Below are 6,000 nucleotides of genomic sequence, written 5' to 3'. Positions count from 1 at the left end.
TTGGTCTTACATAGCCTACTTCCACCAATAGCTTCAACAGAAATGCGATTTAAAAACGAGGCTCTGGCAACAGTGTACCGCATGCAGCGTCGCCAAGCAGCATGGCACTGTGAACCCTGAAGAGCGCCAGGGCTGTCCCACTAGCTCAGTGGTTCAAATCGCTCTGAGCACTATGGGACTCAACTGCTGAGGTCATAAGTCCCCTAGAACCTAGAACTACTTAAACGTAACATCACACACACCCATACCCGAGGCAGGATTCGAACCTGCGACCGTAGCGGTCGCGCGGCTCCAGACTGTAGCGCCTAGAACCGCTCGGCCACTCCGGCCGACAGCACAGTGAGACGAAGCAATGACGTCGAGAATGAATATGCAGACTCGCCGACGTCTGAGACGCGTCTGTGCCAAACTCCTTTTTTCAGTTAAAGCATCAAATTTTATCCAATTAAAACTCCACAGTGAATATATTTCTTTCTGTCACTCTTACCTTATTTAAACATTATGGTGTAACATGACTGTCTAACAGATCTTAACGACCACCTTCTTTCTTCCTTGACCCACATAAGGGCCACAAAAAACAGATCTGAATACATTGACATTGTCTGTACTCAATGATGTACAAGAAACTTAACAGACAGGTTACATCAGATTGCACATTACACTATGCTCAATAATTTCATTCTATACATTCCAGGCTTACCTTCACAGAGCTGATACGTATACGTACAAGCAACGATCACTTTAGAGAAGATGTTCAAAAGCGACCACTTCGCATTTGCGAACACTTCGTGACTCTCTGGATCATACTTTGCTGGACCCTACGCATCACAGCTGAATCCACGACTGCGGAAGTGTGATCCACGCGATCTATTAGGTCGGAAACATCCATGTGTGAAGTATAATGAACTCGTTGCTTTAAGTGTCTTCACAAATAAAATTCTAGTGGATTAAGGTTCAGGGAACGTGGAAGCCAGAACACTGGAAGTCCAAGACCAATCAATTTCCCTGGAAACGCTTCATTTAAACAGTTACGCACATTCGTTCCAAAGTGTCACAGTGCACCATCACGCTGATACCGTAGCTGTCGTCGAACACCAATTGGTGCATTTTTTATTACATCAGACTAAGTATTTCAAAGAAATGTACAACATAGTGGTGCATTCAACTTGTCTTGCAATAGTTTAAGGGCCAGTGGACGCCTCCCACGATTCGAGCCCACAGCTTTATCCCATAATGTAAAGTCAGGTTCACAGGTGACATCTGGGTTCTCTTCCGACCAATAATGGCTGTTGTGGATGTTGAAAATACCTTCACGAGCGTAGCTTGATAAGTCAGTCCTTACCACGTTATTTGTAAAATGTTCATTCTTTTTCCACTTGGTGCAAAAGCCAATCACAAAACTGTACCTGTCGGCTGTGGTCTTCTGTCTGATGATGCTAAGTTAACATGAAATATGTAGTGATATGTATGTAGATTTACCGGGTGATCAAAATGTCAGTATAAATTTGAAAACTGAATAAATTTGTGATTTTTTATTTTTTTTAGTTTTTGTTCTAGTAAAACCCCATGCCACTCCAAGCATGTGTGTCAATTTTTACCTCTCTATCTACATTATTCCGGTATGTATGTATATCTCCATCGTGCTTCAACCGGTCTTTGAGAGATGTGGAACTGCCCTGCAATATTTCTGTTGAAAAACCTTTCTGGAAACCAAACTGACATTTTGTTAGTACTTCATTTTTACAGATATGTGAAGCTACTCTTGAATACATTACTTTCTCAAAAATTTTGGACGACATCTGTATTGTGGACGAATTGTAGCAATTTCCCGAAAGCGTCCCTCCAGGAAATTAGAAACTTTCTCATCAGGTAGGCGCCTTTGAGGATACTGGGCAGCATATGCTTGAGCAGCAGCAGAAGCTTGGTTATTGGATGCATCCAGCATCAAAAGCATATCGACGTATTCATCGCTTGTGTACTCCATCGGGAAGCCGCCCTCCATCAACTTGTCAGGACCAGTTGTGGGTGTGCACTGCGCCGCTAGTGGATTTGTGGATGGTATTTAATGGATGATCTACTTAAACGATGGAAGTCCTATGCGGGTCATACAACACGCACCATTCATGAGAGGTGTGTGGAGCACCAATGTCTGAAGCGCTTACTACAGCCAGACAGCCGTGACAGAATATTGCTTATATGTGGGTCATTCGATGAACAACAGTGACGTGAAGATTTTGATGTCCACCTCTTCCTTTTGGGATTCTGTTTTCAAGGAAACCACAGAAATTAACCGATAACTTAATAAACTGAGCTAATGGTTTTAATTTGCATAAGGCAAGGGATCCGGCTTATACAGTAATTAAATTGCAGAGGAGTCTTCAAGGTGTTCCTTTCGCCGAATGTACATCGACAAGCGAATCGAATGTCTGAACAACTGGTGGCGTGTGCGTAAGTTGACGTTTCTCCCACCGACCAACCTCTTTGACACGCATGCGCAGTACCGCCGCAGTGGTGGATACAAGACCGCGTTTGGCACATTGCCGTCAGTCTAGCGACTCTGAGGATGGCCGGACGATACGCTGCCGAAATACCAGTTGAATAAGAAGTATATGGCCGGAAGTACATGCCCGAAATTTAATGGAAATTTCTTTTGTGTTCTTGTCAGTCGGTTCAGGGGATCAACTGTGGTGTGGCGAAATTTATGGTGTATGAGGTAAGTCACTTGGGGCATACTTAAGCTAGTTAACAGTTACAGGTGCTCGGCCGATTTCTTGATGTCCCACTCGGCAAATTGGGGGTCACGAATAAGGATAAATATAAAATATGGTTTACTGGCGATATTGCTGTCTGGAAACGCCAGTACAGGCTTTCAGCCACCATGACGAAAGCCTTGTGGTAAGTCATGGATAACAAGCTCTGTATAGCCACTGCAAGATCATCTACCTCCCCATACACCTCGACGATGTTTTAGTCTCAGAAGACAGGTGGGCTAGTTATCGTCTAGTACTGAACTACACAGTACATAATGATAAGGTTATTTGAAAGCCAGTGCCGCTACCAGACTGACACAACTGTATTGCTTGGTTTGTGGGGGAACGCTGGTCCACTGTCTTGGATAAAATCCAGGTGTGTTGTCAAGTCCCCTCACCAAATATTGCAAATAATGTAGCCGCATTTTGCACCATATAAAATCTCTATGATTTTAATCGAGTTATCCGCAGGGGCAGCCTTGTTGTAGTGAGTTTCAGATGTGGTATTGTATGATCTAAAGTTCAAAATCACATACTATTTTTCGGATGACGTTGCTCCAAGCAGCTCGATCTTCAAAGAGAAATCCAACATCTGAAACAGGTCCTGATCCACCTCCATGAGGCCGGTTTGACTATTAAGCCAACCGAGATCAGTCTTGATGGCAAACAAATTTCCTTTATGTGGCATCACGTTATGGTATTCGATCTGCAAAGAACACGCAACTTGCATAAATTTTCCTCTCCAAGGAATATGAAGGGAGTCACCCATTTCGTCAGCATGGCAAAACTCTTTAGGACGTTCGTGGCTAATTTTGTCCAATTGATCGGCTCATTGAATAATTCACGTAAGGAGGGAGAAATTTTCCAGTGGGGAGAGAGTCGGCAATCCAGTTCGCCTCTGACGTCGTTAGTAGTCCACCAGTCTTGTCCATTCAGAATTTCGAGTGCCCCTTATTGATCCAAACTGACCCTTCGAATTCTGGAGTTGCTGATCTCCTTTTGGGAGAGAAAGCTGTGAGTCGTCGGCTGTATCGTATCCCTCGAGGGCCCTTTCCACAGCTGAGCTAACGTGCTCAGTCAACGAATGGAAGGCCCTGGTGCCCTCGAAAATTTTAAATTCTATTTAGAGCCCGCCAACTTACTCTTCAGACCGACAATCGGGCCCTACGTACGGTCCTGACACATCCCAGAAAAATGGGGACAGTGGCACATTGGGATGGACGCATTTCGTTTCCCTGTGGAGCACATGAAGTGTTTAGGCTATCAATTAGCTGATGCGCTTAGGTGCATGTTTGAGAAGGACTATGAGGAATTCCTAGGGCATTACGGGACTGGAGACACTGACAGTCGGCGACCATTTGGCGCAACCGCTCTGCACCAGGAAACAGTTTTGCAGCCGTTCCACTGGGTGACCGTAGCAGCGCCACAAGGAGTCGCGAACTGGAGAAGGGGGAACCTCTTGGCATCTGCGACCCACGTGACCTAAAATAGCTCCTGCAATATGCTGCCGCGAGACAGTATTTAGACCCACACACAGCTGTACAGGGTCAGTTCACGTAGAGCAAGAGCTACACACAGTCATCCGCTCCACTGCGACGCCGCTGCCCTCCGTCCACCAACTGCTTCCTCGACGGACACCACCTGGCCTCTGCAGCTTCGCCGGCGGTCCAGCCTCTGTGATTGCATGCTATAACTAGTTGGCGAACTTTGGTGGATCATTGACTGTATTTACTTTTTCCAGTGATCTATATCACTGTGCAGGACCGCAAAGTAAACTCTTGTGGAACTTAGTGTCCAATGGAGCAGAACAACATTGTAAATATTCAAGTTCCTGGCAGATTAAAACTGTGTGCCGGACCGAGACTCGAACTCGCGACCTTTGCCTTTCGCGGGCAAGTGCTCTACCAACTGAGCTACCCAAGCACGACTCACGCCCCTTCCTCAGAGCTTTCCTTCTGCCAGTACCTCTTTTCCTACGTTCTAGACTTTACAGAAGCGCTCCTGCGAACCTAGCAGAACTAGCACTCCTGAAAGAAAGGAGCTTCTGTAAAGTTTGGAAGGTAGGAGACGAGGTACTAGCAGAAGTAAAACTGTGAGGACGGGGCGTGAGTCGTGCTTGGGTAGCTCAGTTGGTAGAGCACTTGCCCGAAAAAGGCAAAAGTCCCGAGTTCGAGTCTCGGTCCGGCACACAGTTTTAATCTGCCAGGAAGTTTCATATCAGCGCACACTCCGCTGCAGAGTGAAAATCTCATTCTGGATTGTAAATATTAATTTGTGGAAAACTCGACAAAGTTCGAGTTGACAAACAAAGGCCTTCAGCCGATCAGTCATTTTGAGTGTTAGTTATGTTTTGTTCATCTGAGCAAATGAGCATACTATTTTTCTCCAAATTAACTACACTTATGTTCATAAAGAACAGAGAACGAAAGACTTGAGCGACGACTTTAATATTCACAGGACATGTGTATTAAAATATTCTGCACAAATGATTTGCATTTGAACCATGTCGCCCCATCGGTTCAAGGTCAACATCAATATCGGTGTGCAGCACCACCTACTTGCTAATATGTGCCTGGAAAAGTGCGGCTTGAGTAGACGTGCATGATGCCTTGCGGACGTTTTCGTAAACTGTATCGCCAAGTCTTTTGCAGTGTTAATTACTTAAATACGTTTTCTGGACAGACGTATTCCCAAAATTTAATAACTGTACATTAACTATTTTTCTGCTGGTGGGATTTTTTTCAGTCATTGTCCTTAGAATGACAATCTATGGTTATAAGAGAGACGTGCACACTCGAAAACGCTACAAGTTTCCACTGGAGCAAACTGAATTTACTGTCTTCTAAAGACCTCACCAAGTCTGCCTCGCTGTTTTCTACACGTTCCAATATGAAAGCTCTATCTATCAAATGCTAACTTATTACGTCGCTCTGTTTCTTACAAAAAGCGGAAAACCACTACATGATGATAACCGCTCACTCCCGCCTTCATACACCCTGCAAGTTTTAACCACAACTCTGCCTCATAGGACCTACGACTTTCGTGCTAGCTTTGCAAGAGCTTTAAGCAGACAGTCCTACTTTGTCAGCAAGTAACATTGCTGCACGAAATTATTTTAATATGCCGACCTTTGGATTAATCACTTTCCACAGCAGAATATACACTGATAAGCCAAAACAATCTGACCACTGCCCACCGCAACATTCGGTGGCACCTAGTGGCGTGATGCGCTAACAGAAGTACGTAAGTG

Source organism: Schistocerca serialis, chromosome 10 (assembly GCF_023864345.2).
Source record: "Schistocerca serialis cubense isolate TAMUIC-IGC-003099 chromosome 10, iqSchSeri2.2, whole genome shotgun sequence".
Taxonomy (NCBI): Eukaryota; Metazoa; Arthropoda; class Insecta; order Orthoptera; family Acrididae; genus Schistocerca; species Schistocerca serialis.
This window is presented reverse-complemented; position numbering follows the sequence as displayed.